Below are 16,671 nucleotides of genomic sequence, written 5' to 3'. Positions count from 1 at the left end.
CACTTGTGCCTGTCACCCATCTCTGGAGTGTAAAAAGATTGGAGTATAGTCCCCAAATATCTGTTCTCTCCCAGGCAAAGGACTGCATTATCGTCATCCATCGTCATTGAACAGAATCCTACACCCTGTGGTAGGAATACACACCCCGTTTCAATGACTTTGGACTTGGCCGTGTGAAAAGCTTTGGCCGATGGGATGTGAATGGTGGTGCTTGTTTTTGCTGTGTCCCAACAGAAGCCTGAAATACAATGGAACAGTTTGGCTTCAGGCTTCCTGTGATTGTTCTCCACTTGGTCTCCAGATGTCCCAGATAAGGGCTGCTCCCTTAGTCTGGGTTCTTGAACAAGAACACAGGTGCAACCTAGATGAGCCCAGCAGAGGCCAGTCAAGCCTAGCAAGCCACTATCAACCTGCAGCTGCTGGGCTGTCCTTTTGCAGAGTGAGCTGCCCTACGGCACTGAGATAGCACTGTTTGTTAGCTCAGTGAAACTAATACTGGACAGGAGATTAGGAGGAGAACATGTTTTGCAGGACTCTTCAAACAAGATTATTTTCTCACAGAGGGATCTTTGTGGACTTTATATGTGTGTGTGTGTGTGTGTGTGTGTGTGTGTGTGTGTTATTAACCCATCCACAAAACGACTTCACTTTGCCATAAAAAATAAATCAATATAATATTTAACAACCTTGTCTATTATGTATAGTTTCAATTTGTAGAAATCTGGCCTGAGGAAGTAAGACAAGAAGTTAAAATTAAAATAAAAAATTAATTATTGGCCCAGTGACATTGCTTCCTTGGTTCCCAGCTTACTTGTCTCAGGAGGAAATGCAGAGCAGGAGTTCTAGAATTTTGGATATGAAGGAACCAAAAGACTTGAAAGGTCTGTGATCCAATCTCACTTTTCTATATGGGGCAACTAAAGTCTGGAAAAATGAAGTGCACTGGCGAAGTGCCTGATGGGAGAATTTTTAAAACATTAAGAGTGGGCTTTGTGCACATCTGATAAAGTTAACATGTCTAAGAAGAACTTCTCAAGAATGTGTCAAAAGCATTTTTCCTCCTTATTTCCTGCTTTTTCCTATCATCTTAGAATCCTGGGAGACCATTTACAGGAGTGGTAAAAACTTAGGTTGTCCATCAGAAATTTGGTTCTCCTTTTCTTTCTGGGCATAGATGTAAAGATCACGGGACTGACTCCCTTGTAATTAGATGGGATCAGGTGACAGGGTTCTGGTGTCTGAAAGTAAGCAAAAATGATATACTTCTAATCTGGTCAGGGTGTTTGAAACTTTTCATACATTCTCTTGTTCATTCATTCATTTTTTCTCTCTCTCTCATCTATTACTGGGCAGAGGAAGACGAACTTAAGGACTTAAGGGTCTTAAGAGCCAGGCATAGCCAACAGATGGAAGGATCCTGAGTCCCCTGTTGATGCCTAATGAACTGTGACTTGGGTGACAAGTAAACCCTTGGTTACCAAGCTTCCAAGATATAGAGAGATTGGGTATCATAATAGCTAGTTTTACTTAGCTTGGCTAATCCTGGGAGAGTGGGTGCAGCTTGGTTTAGATGGTAACTACTATATTTAACCAAGCAAAAGACCTCTGACTAAGTGGGAAATCTCTGACATGTGGCCTACTGCCACTGTTCCATTTTGAATACCATCATCAAACTCTCAGAGTAACCTGTCTTGCTTCCCCCACATTTTCCACTCCCACATACTGTCACATTTATGCATGTTCATGGTGTTCAACAGCACCTGTTGGATGACCGGTTGACTGAATAGTTTATAAGGCCATAGGTAATATATTATTCTAATTCACGGACCCATTGAAAGAAAACTTGACCTTGAGCTCTGAAAACCATTCTTCCATTAATCAATAGGCCCTTCCTATTACTGAGGAACATGAGACCTTACCGATTCTTTCAATAAAGCTGTTCATGTATATTAATTTGAACTCAAGGACAGATGGGTAACAAAGCTAGCTAAGATGTGGTTGCCTAATAAGTGTGCTTTGAATATTGATGCATTTCTGTATTCCAAAGTAAGACAATGCACTTAGAAAAATATGCTAAAATATGCTTAATAGCTTAAAAAGCAAATGCTATTGTCAATTATAAAAGGATATCTCCCTGTGTTTCTTAGTCTACCAGACTCTTAGCACAACAACAAACAGTAGGTTCAACTCCCAACTGGTTGCTAGGCTTCCTGTACCAATGCACTTGCTCATAGAAGTGGAGTGGGCCTATGCAAATGTCTGCATACTTGGCCATCATGACCTTGGCTTGGTAGAATCCAGTAAATCATTGCTGACTCATTACTTTACAATAATAACATCACCTCTTTGCACAATATGTAATTGATGCTGTGTTTTCCAGACAATCCTGAGACCACCGAAGGGGGGAAATAAAAGATGAAGAAGTCAATATTCAAAAGGGTAGTCAATTTCTCCCTATCTTTGTAAACACTCTTCTTGGGAGATTATCCATTATGATTTTCATCCTTGACCTAGCAGACATCCTATTGTTACATTCCCATGCTTCTCAACTCAGTTTTAGGACAGAAATTAATTTTAATATGACCACAAGAACAATATGATTTGAAAGGAAATTTGCTGCTTTGCTGATACTCAAAGTTCTGTTAATTGCCAATTTATTCACAAGTCAAAATATAAATGACTTGGGATGCATTTCATGGGTTTGCTTAAGGAGAGGGGTTGATACATACCTGGATTTCTGGTTTGCATTTCTAAACGTCCTCGATTGCCTAAAAGGCCCCACTGCAATCCCTGCCTCTTTTTAAAAGTTCTATACATGTGCCAGGCACATGGAACCCAACTGAGCCCGCTGAGCCAGGATGAGAGGAACAGCACATAACATTCACTTTAATATTCTGTGCAGTTCAGAAGAGGGCTTTCCTGCTTCACAGAAGTCTTCTGAGCACACAGGAGTGCTAAGATGCCTACAGAATGAAAGATGAATAAACCAGTTGTGGCAGCCTCCAACAGGCAGCCTTCGTTCTCACTCTCCACCCATCTTGAGACCACACGCAGCCCTACATCCCTTTATGTATTCACAAGAGCAAGTATTTGGGGGGTAGACAGATAGCACACTTCACAACCTTCACTTGGCAAAAGTCCTTATAAGGCATCTCTGTCATCCCCTCCAAAGTTCTTTTCCCCCGATGCTGTATCTCACCCATTTCATCTTCCTTCTAAACCTCTCTAAAATCCCCTCTATGGTCCCAAGCAATTCTATTCTCAGTTTCTGCTCTCCTGCCTCACTGACTAAAAATGCCAGGCTGAGTTCTAGAGAAACTCTACCTATCCAGTGTTCCTCAAAGTATACCCACATGGGGGTCATAGACTTTCCAGCATGTGGCTTACTAAAGTCTTCACCCCCAGAAAGAACTCCCTTTCTATGTAGGAATATAGCTGCTAGTTCAATGTGGTTTCTCCATATTGTTTCAGAAACAGTGAGGATTGGCACAGGGCCACCCAACCAAAACTCACTTGCCTCCTTACCATCAGTTTTATCTTTCCTTTCTCCAGACAGGTAATTCCTTGGATAGTCCCCAAATGGGGAAAGCCCAACCTAGAACACCTAAGACCTGATGATGACTCCCGATTTACCCTTCTTTCTCCCTCTATCTACCAAGGTTAGAAGCTCACTGATGTCAAGAACTGTGTTTATTTTTCTTCTTCTATATTCCTCAAACATAATCAAAGCTCGATGCATAAAAGGGCTAGATAAATGGAATTTATTGGGTATTAGTTGCATGTAGAGGGAAGTTGAGAAGGATTTTCTCTTTTAAAGTGCTGTTAAGACAGTAAATAATGTGTGTTGGAGAGGATGTGGAGAAAGGGGAACCCTCTTACACTACTGGTGGGAATGCAAGTTGGTACAGCCACTTTGGAAAACAGTGTGGAGATTCCTTAAGAAATTAAAAATAGAGCTTCCCTATGACCCTTCAATTGTATTACTGGATATTTATCCCAGTAAAATGTAGTGAAAAGATGGGCCATCTGTACCCAATGTTCATAGCAGCAATGGTCACAGTCGCCAAACTGTGGAAAGAACCAAGATGCCCTTCAACAGATGAATGGATAAGGAAGATGTTGTCCATATACACTATGGAGTATTATGCCTCCATTAGAAAGGATGAATACCCAACTTTTGTAGCAACATGGACGGAACTGGAAGAGATTATGCTGAGTGAAATAAGTCAAGCAGAGAGAGTCAATTATCACATGGTTTCACTTATTTGTGGAGCATAAGAAATAACACAGAGGACATGGGGAGATGGAGAGGAGAAGCATGTTGGGGGAAATTGGAGGGGGAGACGAATCATGAGAAACTGTAGACTCTGAAAAACAATCTGAGGGTTTTGAAGGGGCAGGGAGTGGGATGTTGGGTGAGCCTGGTGGTGGATATTATGGAAGGCATGTATTGCATGGAACATTGGGTGTGGTACATAAACAATGAATTCTGATACACTGAAAAGAAATAAAAAAAAATAAAGTGCTGTTAATAATTGGAATATGTGGTTGAGAGAGGTAATAGATTTTCCACCTTGGGTTGTTTAAAAATTGATAATAGTGGCAACATGTGATTTCATGGAAGTTTCAATTTTCAAAGTATCTTCATGTAAAATATTTTATTTTATTCTTCTCCCACCCCTGTAAGATTTCAGGATGGTATCAGCTGAGTTTGGAAACACTTCTGGCTGCTCAATAATTGCAGTTGGACTGACACTTTGTCTTCTGAGTATAAATTGGTATAATCCTTTTGGTAATATATATTAAAAGTCTTGTGAATGTAGATACACTTTGAATTGAAAAATACACTTCCAGGAATTTGTTCCAAATGAACAGATATGTGCAAGAACAATTCCATACCAAAAAAAAGTCCCCCCAACATTATTTGTAAAAAGAGAACACTGAAAGAAATAAAAATATCAAATGATAAGGGATTATTTAACTAGATCATGGTATAGTCCTACAATAAAGTATTAGTTAATCTTTAAAAAATGTAATAAAAAATTTAATGATATAGAAACCTGCACAAAACAAAAACAAACACAAACAAACAAACAAACAAACAATAACAACAAAAAGAAACCTGTTCAAAGGAAAAAGAAGACTGGGTATGAAAAGTAAATGTCTTTGACCTCAATCCTAAGATCTGTATTTCTCTATATTTTATGTGCACAGAAGAAAGACTAGCAAATACATATACCAATATATTTGCAGTAGTTATCGCTAGGAGGATGATTTTAAAATAAAAAAAGAGGGGTGCCTGGGTGGCTCAGTGGGTTGAAACCTTTGCCTTCGGCTCAGGTCATGATCCCAGCATCCTGGGATCTGGGATCGAACCCCACATTGGGCTCTCTGCTCAACAGGGAGACTGTTTCCCTTTCTCTGTCTCTGCCTGCCTCTCTGCCTACTTGTGATCGCTGTCAAATAAATAAGTAAAAATCCTAAAAAAAAAGAAAATAAAAAATAATGATTAATTTTGAAATAAAATAAAATATTCCTAAAATACTTAAAAAGTTATCATGTTTGTCATTGAGGAGGAAAAAATCATAATAAAATTTTTAACACCGCAAAAAGAGTCTCCTAATAAAAAGCTGTCCCTTCATGGTGTAAATACATGGAAAAGGTCCCCATCTGGGGACTATAGAAACTGCTTATTTGGGTTGTGACGAAATTTTAAGCAGTGGGTGATAGCCAACTTCCCTGTGTTAATCAGTGTGTGGCAAATCTGGCGCCCCATCCCCCCACCCCTCACCCTATGCAGTAAAAAGTGTCTGCAATAGTTCTTGATGTCCCCTTGCCTGCTCCCTTGTTTTTAAGAATTCCCTCTACTTGTCTGAATTCCATTACCGTGTCCACCTGAGAGTTCTTTAAAATACCCAAGGGTAACTAGCCATTATTTGCCATTAAGCTTCTGACAAGTGGGTGAAAGGCAATTTCATGGAAAATCTGTTTTTTCAGAGCCTCAGAGAAGGGTGGGGTCATCTTATTTGAGAGGAGTTTAAGAAGTTCTGTAGGGTTCTCTCTCAGGAGCTGGCCACTGGCTTTATCCTGGCCCCTCAGCCTCTGTTCATCTGTGATACGCAGAGCAGGAGGATCTGGAAGTTCAAAGCTTGATGAGGAGGTGGGACAGCCTGTGGGCTCCAGGGTTCAAGCCCCGCCTCCTTGCTTGTTGCTCAAACTTGAAACCGCTACCAGTCCCCAAATCTCCCTCTCTTCCCTCACTTTGCTCCACATCTGTATAAGCACATCCTGTCTCTACTGGATTTAATCACCCTTTCTCAGTCATGTACAATATGTTCTTCAAACTTGCTTCTTCCTTCAAAACATGTGAACTACTTATGCAGCAAGATAATTACTTGTCTCTCTTACGGGCTTATATTCCCTCTTTTCTCTTTTCCTTTCACTCAGCCTCCCTGGGAAAAAGCTCTTTCTTAAAAAGAAGCCACTTGTCCAATCAAAGATGTTATGGTCAAGGTCCTTGAGTTTGGCTGGGCCTGGGGGTGGAATGGTAAATACTCCCAGGGCGGTTGCAGTAAGTGAGAATGGGGAGGAAGAAGGAAAATCACGATTCAGCCCTTTGTAATGCATTTTCAGAAAAAGACAAGGCCTACCTAGTTTACTGGCTGGAACAACTATCCACCCAACCATCTGTCCATCTATCCATCCACTCATCAATCCATCTTTCAACAAATATCCACCGAGCCCATGAGTATGTTTTAACTGGGTGGCTTAGCGGTAGAGCTAGGCAGACCTTGAGAAGTATCTGTATGTTGCTGTAAAAGGGAAGCAATAAAACAGTATATTGTCATTAGGACTACTGCTTTATTGGGCAGATTTAAAGTAATTGTTTATTTTGTCACTATCCTTACTGTTGTATCTATTTAATTATTCTTGCCTTTTTGATTTTTGCTTTCTGGTTCTCTGGACAATGGCTAATTTAGTACTAGAGCTCACCAGAAACGAAAGTCCAATAATTACCCTGCATTCTTGTTTATTTCTGTACATGCTACTGTCAAAGGAAAATACAGAATCTCATCTGCCATTTAGACATGTATGTAAATGGCTCCCATACAGTGGGAAATTCTTTCAAATCTGAAAATAAGTCATAAATATTTGGCACAAACTATTGAAAGTCCAATACATGGACTAATCTGATCCAGGTTATTGGATCTTTTTCTAGCAAGCAAAAGCCACTGGCATGTTTACCACAGCAGACGTGGACTTTTGGGACTCAAGAGAACAGTACTTGCCTGCGTCTCGTGCACAGGAAATCAGACTTGAGAAGAATGGTGCAGAGGCTTCTGTGGACACAATTCCCATTCTGCCATTTTCCGGATATTGGCTCTTGTCTAGAAGGGGTCTCCTAAGAAAAGTTCTATCGGTGTGCTTGTTCTAGACACGAGTTCACTTTGCCCTCTTGCTCGGCAGCTTGCGTGGGTCATTGGGAATGAAGGGTCTGTGGGACTACTAGGGGCTCTGTTGTTGGCTTGATGTTGGACACAAACCAGAGTCATGATCTGAGGCAAGGTCACACCCTTTGGAGCTGACACATGTGAGGATTTGGACAGATACAAAATAACCTTCATCACCTGGGAGAGGTGACAGGAACCACAGAGTAGGGGAGGATAGTTTCCAAAGTTGTTTCTGCAGTGAGCAGTTGATCAACTGTGGCACATGGCTTTCTCTGAGTGTGAATTTCTTCTAATAGAAAGTGACGAGATGGTACATTTGCCTTGCTTTCTTTAGCCTGTTATTGTGAAGATGAGCTGGATTAATATGTGAAATGCTCCACACGATGGCATGCGTCATGTAGGAGTGATCTGCCATCATAAATAAAGGATGATAATTGCTCTTTGATCCACCATGTCCCCCAGACTCTCTGGAGGTCTAATTCCAGATGGAGAAGTTATTCCTTTTCCCCTGGATGTCTTTGGATTTGGACTCTTGGATACTAAATGTATGCCTTATGCTAACTGGGGTGGTGATTTCCCTCCGGCTAGAAGCCCAGTGACTTCGTGTGTGAGTGGTATGCTTAAGCCCTCTCAGTTTAGGATTTGGGATAGGGTCTCTTGCTCCAAAAAGAGCACACAGAATTGAGGGGCCATACAATAAAGGAAATGGGGCCCAAAGCTGACCCCAGTCACTCCTTTATTTGCAGGTGTCTACAAAGAGAGTTTTTGACAGAGTGGAGGCATCTTTGGTCAGGGTTGGGCCCTTGATAAAGCATCCAAAGTTTGCCTTTCATCCCTTTTCACTTTCCATTTGGAATTTTGTTCCTTCTACTCTTCTTTTTTCCTCCCTACCTAACTGGTGATTTTAGGGTTCCTCTCCAGAACTCCCCATTACCAATAACAGCCTCAGGCTAGAGGAGTGCTGCCTAATGAAACTTTCTATGATGATGAAATTGTTCTCAAACTGCTCTGTCCAATATAGTAGCCAGTAGGCACATATGAACATTTGAAATGTAGCCAGTGTGACTGAGGAACTGAATTTTAAAAAGTTATTTATTTTCAGTGAACTTACATGTAAATTGCCATATGGGGCTAATAGTATATTGGACAGTGTGGGTCTGGAGTTCAAGACCTCTATCATTTCAATCTCTCTGCAGCAATCCAATGACCTTGTCCTGTGTCTGAATTCCAAGGCCCTTGTCTTAAAGAAGTACCAATAAGCTACTCTGGTAAATTATTTATAAATTGGGGTTTTACCCTTCTAGGTCAGTGCATAGCTTTTGAGCAATGCCATACATTAGTGAAAGCAGAGGCTCAAATGATAGGACGGAAGGACTTGGGCAGGCAAACATGGTGGGTGAAAAGATTATAGGCATAGACACGCTTCAAAGCATACTCTGTGGGGGTCATATACCACCCCCACCCCCACCCCACCCCTTCTCTGGGCTGCTTCTAAACTCCCTTGCAGTCTGGAAAATTTAATGTCAGAGTCATGCAGATGGGAGCTTGGGAAAAGGCTGGAGGTGGAGAGTTGAAATAGGCAGAGTCGAGAGGATGCCAAGCTTTTGTTAAAAAACCTGGTGTGCCAGTCTGAGTGGTGTTCTGTTCCACCCTCAGGAGGAGAGGCCAGGGAGGGATTGTTAGGCAGATCACTGGGGCAAGACTGAACGGCTGAAAGTTAAGTCAAAGAGAACAGACACCAGATTCAAGGCCACAAAATGGACTGTAGCACTTTTGTGGAGTCTTGGCAAGGAACTGCGATTCCAGGCTTAATTTTAATCCTCTCTTATAGGGAGATTTTCCCCTCTGAACTTCTTTATGAGCATTGCTTTCTGGTTGTTCTTTTCACCCTGAAACTGAGGTGCCTTTCTGTTTCTCTTGGATGACCATGGAAATGTTCTCAAATTCTTGCCTGTGTTTTCACAGATACTCATGGGCATCAGAGGCAGCATTTCAAACCAAACACTAGGTTGAGTAAAGGGTGGAGGAAAATGGGAGGTGGGTGCAGGGAAGGGAGATCGACCAGGGACAAAAGAGGCACACGTGAAGATGAGCAGGAAGAGCGTGTACCAATCCTAGCACCTTGGGATTTACTCTTGGGCCTTGACTCACAAGTTGGTATCACAGGTACCACAGCCTCATCTGCTTTACACTCTCTGAGCCATGGAAAAAGGTATTTCCAGCTAAACCACTGCCAAGAATGGGTGTCTAATTGTTTAAAAATACCAAATTTTATGAAGCAATTAGAGACTGAATCACAAATCTTTAGTGCAATAGTGTGGTATATAAAATAAAAATAGCAGCCAAATCCCCCTGGTGCTTTGCAATACAGTTCAGTCTACACAAAGCTTTTCTGGAACTCTCGGTCCTCGGGAATGGAAGGACTACTCACAGTATCCAGTGCTATCCTGTTCTTCTTTGTTTTCCATTCCATTCAAACAAAATCTCAGAGGCATTTGGCATCAAGAGGCACAAACCCAAATTGGCTGCTAGTTATCTGGCTAGGTTGGCTCACCAGTTGCAATGTTACCTAATACTCTTGGGCAGGCTATATTATGCCCCCAGGGCCCTGCTGTGCCAGAGGATTTTGGCAACTTCTGTCTGAATACTATACATCTAGCCCATTTGCATGAAAAACAGGAGTTCTTGTTGGGCTAAGCCTCAAAGAGCTATTACTTTTTCAATTTTGGAAGACTAGTAAATATCCTCGGGGGACCTCAGGAAATCCTAGGACAATTTTGACCCACAACTTTCTTCTACCAATGACCCAGTCAGTTCCATATCTTCAAGAGCCCTTAACTTCTTCTGGAAGGCAGAGTGCGTTCTCAGGTTTACATGGTCACATTGGTCTCAGTGGGTCTAGAGCCCATTTTACTGTAGTATATACTGAGGAAGGCCATATGGCTTGGTTTCTCCATTGGGCAATGGAGTCTTGATACTCCACATGACTGATTTGTCAGCTGGGGCTGGCATCCTAGGAAGGTGGAATAGGACCATGGTATTTGAGTTGGGATGAAGGGGGAAAATGTGAGTTAAGTACTTCTACCCAATTCCAATACCAAAATGGCAACAGGATACTATAAGTGAGGAGAGGCAACTTCTCACAAGCTATCCCACAATAGCTTGTGAGATCCCAGCCAAAAGATTGTACCTGGGACTCAGTGGGCCATGGGGCTATAAAATTATTTTGCTTTCTGATGGTAGAAAGATAAAATCCAGGGCCTTTCACCTCTGAGTCTTTCCAGAAAGTCTGTCATTGGGCTGGGAAAATGAAGACACAAGGCAGTGATGACATTAGGGGGCTGAAGAGGGCACAGAAAGCTATGGCACAAATTTACATAGAGCTGCTTGGGAAAATAAGAACAAACAGTATTTCTTTTCCTGATTTGAAAGTAACACAGTCATTGTTGAAAATCTCTCAAGGACAGAAAAAAACATAAGAAAAAAATAAAAACCTCTCATAATTGCACCACAAAGAGATATCAGCTATTAATAGTTTTGGTATTTCCTTTTAGAGAAATGGAAGGTTTTGAGCAAGACGAGTTGGAAGATTGAAAAGGTCTTTGAGAACAGCAGAATGAGACAATGTGGACATCGACCAGTTTGGAATTATTTTCTCTGTGAGCCAAGATAGGCAAGTCCCCACCCTTGCCTGGTTGAAATGGACAGCAGGACAGATGGAGGTATGACAGAGGGACATGTGATCAGGTTGCCCTTACCTTCAGGATTCATGTGGAAAGCTTCTGTAATGCTCACCTCCATGAATAGAAAGGTCCTTTAGCTGAAAGACAAAATGACTCATTTTAGCTGAAGGATGACAAAGAGGGGGGATCATTTCTGACTCACTTCTCAGCACCAGTGTGACCGCAATCACTGCCCTTCAGTGATAGGCATTTGATGGCCCTCGTTTTTTGGAATTAGTTTCTTGGCAACTTAATTATGAAGTAATTTCAAACTTAGAGAAAAGTTGCAAAAAAATGGTAAAAAAAGAAAATTCCATAAATCCTACACTCAGATACCCTAACAGTTAATAATTTACTATATTTAATTTATCACTTTCTTCCCCGTGTATGCAAATCATTATTTTTCTGAATCACTTGAGAATAAGTTATAGTCATGATGCCTCTTAACCCCTAAATTTTTCAGTATATTTTCCTAAGACTAAGGGTATTCTTCTACCTTAACACTTAACTTTACACTTAACAGTGCAATGATTAAGATCAGGAAATTAACAGTGACATAGTACTACTATATATCAGTAGATCTTACTCAAATTTTGCCAGTCATCCTAATTGGGACTAGATTGAAATTTGATGAAATTTAGATGAAATTTGGTCCTTGAGACCTTGAGTGAGGTTTATTGACAAATCCCACTATGGCCGGGGCTGAATTTCTGGTGTTTGGTGGCGCTCACCTGAAGCTCAGATTTGACACTGTCTCATGGGTTCATGTGAGCCTAAGCGGAAGAATGCTTTTCCAAGTGGGACTAACTTTTGGTGAAGATAAGGCTGTTCACTGAGCTGTTGGGTGTGGGCTTCTATCAGTTGGGCCGTGCCCATCAGAAATCATGGTTCCTACTTTGCTCCTTCCAGTGTATCTGGCCCTGGGTTTTGTATAGGACATTCTAAACCCTGGGAATTGACTGGCCTGAGTCTGGGAGGCACAAGGTGACAACTGCCAGTACTATGGCTCTGAGGCTCTGAGTTAGAACAAAAATGATTCCAGGACTGGAATCAAAATTGGTCCATCGACGTCTGCAGTTACTTTTTAAAATTTGCTTTTTAAAAAAGTTTTATTTTATTTTTTCAGTGTTCCAAGATTCATTTTTTATGCACCACACAATTCCTAATTCAGTGCCCAATTTTGTCTTGTGCGTTCCATGCTAAAACAATCTAGCTAGAGTAGCTAGCCTTCAAATTGGTTCTATGTCTTCAAAATTCAGAATCCTTAGGACTATCCCCTGGGGAGTCAAGTGTTGAATACTTTCCGGGCTGACTCAACTGATGGAGGAGAGAGTGACAAGCGGGCCACTGAGGATCTCTCTCACTCACCCCCCATCTCAGCATTACTACAACTGTCCAAAGGAATGTAGAGCCCAGACATCTTTGTGATAAAAGCCTATGATGTGTTGAGAGCCATTTGGACATGAGACAGCCATTCCCAAGGCACCTGATAATGAGGTATCTGACAAATCCAGAACCTGTAAGACAAATGTCTGGGGCAGCTGTCATAAAAGCCACCAACTGCTCTCCATATGGTACAGCAATATTGAATTTTTTTGTTTCTTTTTTAAGACTCCAAACATCCTAGAATGCATTTTAGATTCTGAGAATAACTTCAGGACTTAAAGCCCTCTCTTTTATAATGTCCTGGCTCTGTTCAGAAGAATCCAGACTTCTTTTACCCTCTTGCAGGAAACACCGCAGGGTCAGCCGAGGCTAGGGAAGGGTGCAGAGGGTGTAGAGTACAGGACAAGGCCTCCGCTAAGGGGAGAAAGTCTGGAATGCCAAGCCATAGCAGTGATGACTCTGGGGCAAGATCATAAAGGAGATCACGGCTCCAACACTCAATTCTGCAGTTCGACAAACATTAACTGAACAACGGGCCTTGAGCTCACTTCATTCATCCATCTGTTTATTCACTCAGTATTTATTAAGTGCCTGGTGCATCTTTAGCCCTGCCATTCTCTCCCCCAACTTCTGCACCTCCTCTCAGCCTGCCCTGTGCCTTGTGGAGGTGACTTCTGATCCCGCACTTAAGCTTCAGCTTGGGCTCCACTCACAAGAGGCAGAGGGTGGGAGCAGAGCACATCAGGGTAATATTTTCCTTCCTCCCTGCCTTCCTCGTGGCTTGGTGCTGGCAGTGGTCATGTCTCTACTACCACAGTTCCAGCTGGGCAGGCCTTCTTCCATGGCTCCAGCTCTCACTGGGTCTCAGCAAAATCCCTCCCTGCCATCCCCCCTCTATGGGGAAGCAGTGGTCACAAATTCCCTTGTTAGTTCTCTCAACCTTGCCCACAGGTATGTCAATGGGTTCTTGATTGTATTCTCTTAAAAAACGGCTTGCATGGAGCACTGGGTGTGGTGGAAAAATAATGAATAATGTTTTTCTGAAAATAAATAAATTGGAAAAAAAAATCCTAGCTTGGGCATATCATCATTTGATCTGACCCTTACCAATGCAGTCCTTTAATATATGTTCAGTTGTTTTCAGATTGCTTTGGACAGGCTGGAAGGATATAAAGTTTTGGACATAGTTTCTAACACTAAGCTACAGCAGTGCAGGGTGGGGAGGAAGAATTTAACAGAAGCTCCTGGGGAAAATAATCTCAGAGAGGTAGTCCTTTATACATGCTTGGATTACATGTCAGTCAAAGATCAAGCTAATCTTAGAAGTATGGTGTCCAGGACAAGGGAGGTGGTATTGTGCTTTTATTCTGCTTCCACTAGAATCCACCTAAAGTTTTAGGCACAGTTCTGGGCTTCCCACATATTAATTGTAAGTGTTTCAAAGCCTGCCATATACAGCAAAGGTCGAAACTTTCTTACAAGGGACAAAAAATAAATATCTTTGACTTTGTAGGCCATAAGTTCTTTGTTGCAACTAGTCTGCTATTGTGCAAAAGCAGCCACAGACAATAGATAAATAAGTAAGCTTGGCTGTGTTCTAATAAACTTTATTTACAAAAATAAACGGGTAGTTGCATTGGGTTTGCAGGTCTTACTTAGCTAACTTTTGATATTTAGGGAAAAAGTCATCCCCTTCAGAAGGCAGAAGTTAGATCAATGTATAGAAATCACAGAAAAATAGATCTGTGCTAATTTTAAGGAAAACCTTTCTAATTGTGACTACCATTCCCAAGTAGAATGAGATGTTTCATGAAACAGTGAGTGGGTTGCTCACTGTAAGGGTTTTAAAAAAAGGTTAAGTGTTGGAGAATAATTTTCTGCAAAACACAAGAAGTCAGATGATGTGGGAGGAAATAGCTCCTAGTATTCATATATACTCAGCATAGTACTGCCTACATAGAAGCTCCTATAGATTTTCTGTCCCTGGAGGAGAGACTCTGTCATTCCTGTCCTTGCATCTTGCCCACTCCTGAAATCCTAGTATAGTATTTCAAACATGGCAAGTGTGACTGATACATGTTTTGTCAACCTGGCTCTCTAAGTAACATCTTGCTGACAGTTGAATGAAACTAATCTGTCTTTAGTACAGTCATCACTATGAGTCATACTAAATTAGTTCAGTTATTGTTAATAAGCTTCAATAGTTGAGGATTTTCACTGAAAAGAATGGCTGTAACAGTTAACATTTATCTGGTTTTGAAAACATGCCAGCTACTGTTCTAAGAACTTTAATAGGCATTCTCTTATTTAACTATCTCCCAAACCTATGAGGGATGTACCATTACCATCTTATCTTACAGATGAAGAAATTGAAATTCAGAGATGTCTCATAGCTGGGAAGTGGCTTTGCCAGAATAGGGATCTCTCTGATGCCTAATGCTATGGTCCAACCACAATTCCATCCTGCTTCTCATTCATTCATTCACTCATTCATTCATTCATTCATTCATTCTTTAACAAACATTGATTGGTTGCCTGCTATTTGCCAAGTACTGTTTCTTCGGTTCTGAAGACAAAGCTGTGAATATAAAAAGTTCAAGTTCCATGCTCTGTAGGAACTTATATTCAGGTTGGGATTATAGCAAGGGTAGATACACCATTAAATGAGAAGATATTAAGTGGTAATTCATGAGGAGACACAGAGATTAGAAAGACAATGAATAAGTCTTGTCCATACCAGAACTTCAGGGATAATCCCCTATTTCTGAATTTACCAAAGTTCTTTCTTGTCTACTGACATTACCCCAAGTTCAGTCTTTCGTCTTGATAAAGTTCAGATACACTCAGATATTAAGAAGGAAGCTTCAAGCATCCTGGAAAATGATGCAGATCATATATGGCATGTGTATATATATATGTGTGTGTGTGTGTGTTATATATATGAAGTCCACAAAAGGAAAATAACCCAATAAAGCACTCAAGAATCATACTTCATGGGCAGGTCAAATCTGAGCACCATAAAATGGGAGACCAGAGGCAACAGATGGAAAGGGGTGGAAAGAGCTAGTTTGGTTAAACTAGCTTCTTTACAAAAGTAAAGAAGAAAAATAAACCAGTTAAAAAATGGGTAGAATTTAAAGTGAGGGAGTGGAAAACAATTTATCATGCTAACGGACATCAAAAGAAAGCTGGGGTGGCAATCCTTATATCAGATAAATTAGATTTTTAAGCCAAAGACTATAATAAGTGATGAGGAAGGACACTATATCATACTCAAAGGGTCTGTTCCATAAGAAGATCTAACAATTTTAAAAATCTATGCCTCTAACATGGGATCAGCCAACTACATAAACCCATTAATAACAATATCAAAGAAACGCATCAATAATCATACAATAATAGTAGGGGACTTTAACACCCCCCTCACTGAGATGGACAGGTCATCCAAGCAAAAGATCAACAAGGAAATAAAGGCCTTAAATGACACACTGGACCAGATGGACATCACAGATATATTCAGAACATTGCATCTCAAAATAACAGAATACACATTCTTCTCTAGTGGACATGGAACAGTCTCTAGAATAGATCATATCCTGAATCACAAATCAGGTCTCAAACAGTACCAAAAGATAGGGATCATTCCCTGCATATTTTCAGACCACGATGCTCTGAAACTAGAACTCAATCACAAGAGGAAAGTTGGAAAGAACTCAAATACATGGAGAAGTGTCTGTCTATATCTTCTGCCCATTTTTTGATATTATTGTCTGTTTTGTGTGTGTTGAGTTTGAGGAGTTCATTATAGATCCTGGATATCAACCTTTTGTCTGTACTGTCATTTGCAAATATCTTCTCCTATTCCGTGGGTTGCCTCTTTGTTTTTTTGACTGTTTCCTTTGCTGTGCAGAAGATTTTGATTTTTTTTTCTTTTTCTTTTCTTTTTTTTTCAATTTATTTATTTTCAGAAAAACAGTATTCATTATTTTTTCACCACACCCAATGCTCCATGCAATCTGTGCCCTCTATAATACCCACCGCCTGGTACCCCAACCTCCCACCCCCCCGCCACTTCAAACCCCTCAGATTGTTTTTCAGAGTCCATAGTCTCT

General features: G+C 41.0%; 1 protein-coding gene across 2 annotated transcripts in view; it reads right to left on the bottom strand.

Annotated features, from left to right (window-relative positions):
- Nucleotides 1–16,671, bottom strand: part of PRLR (prolactin receptor) — a 175,179-nt gene that overhangs the window by 31,578 nt on the left and 126,930 nt on the right. For both annotated transcript variants that reach the window (XM_044232853.1, XM_044232844.1), the window contains exon 2: nucleotides 11,210–11,271. The gene's annotated coding sequence lies outside the window, so the exon portion shown is untranslated. The remainder of the gene's footprint in view (nucleotides 1–11,209; nucleotides 11,272–16,671) is intronic.

The sequence above is a fragment of the Neovison vison genome, chromosome 1, assembly GCF_020171115.1.
Source record: "Neovison vison isolate M4711 chromosome 1, ASM_NN_V1, whole genome shotgun sequence".
Classification (NCBI taxonomy): Eukaryota; Metazoa; Chordata; class Mammalia; order Carnivora; family Mustelidae; genus Neogale; species Neogale vison.
This window is presented reverse-complemented; position numbering and strand designations above follow the sequence as displayed.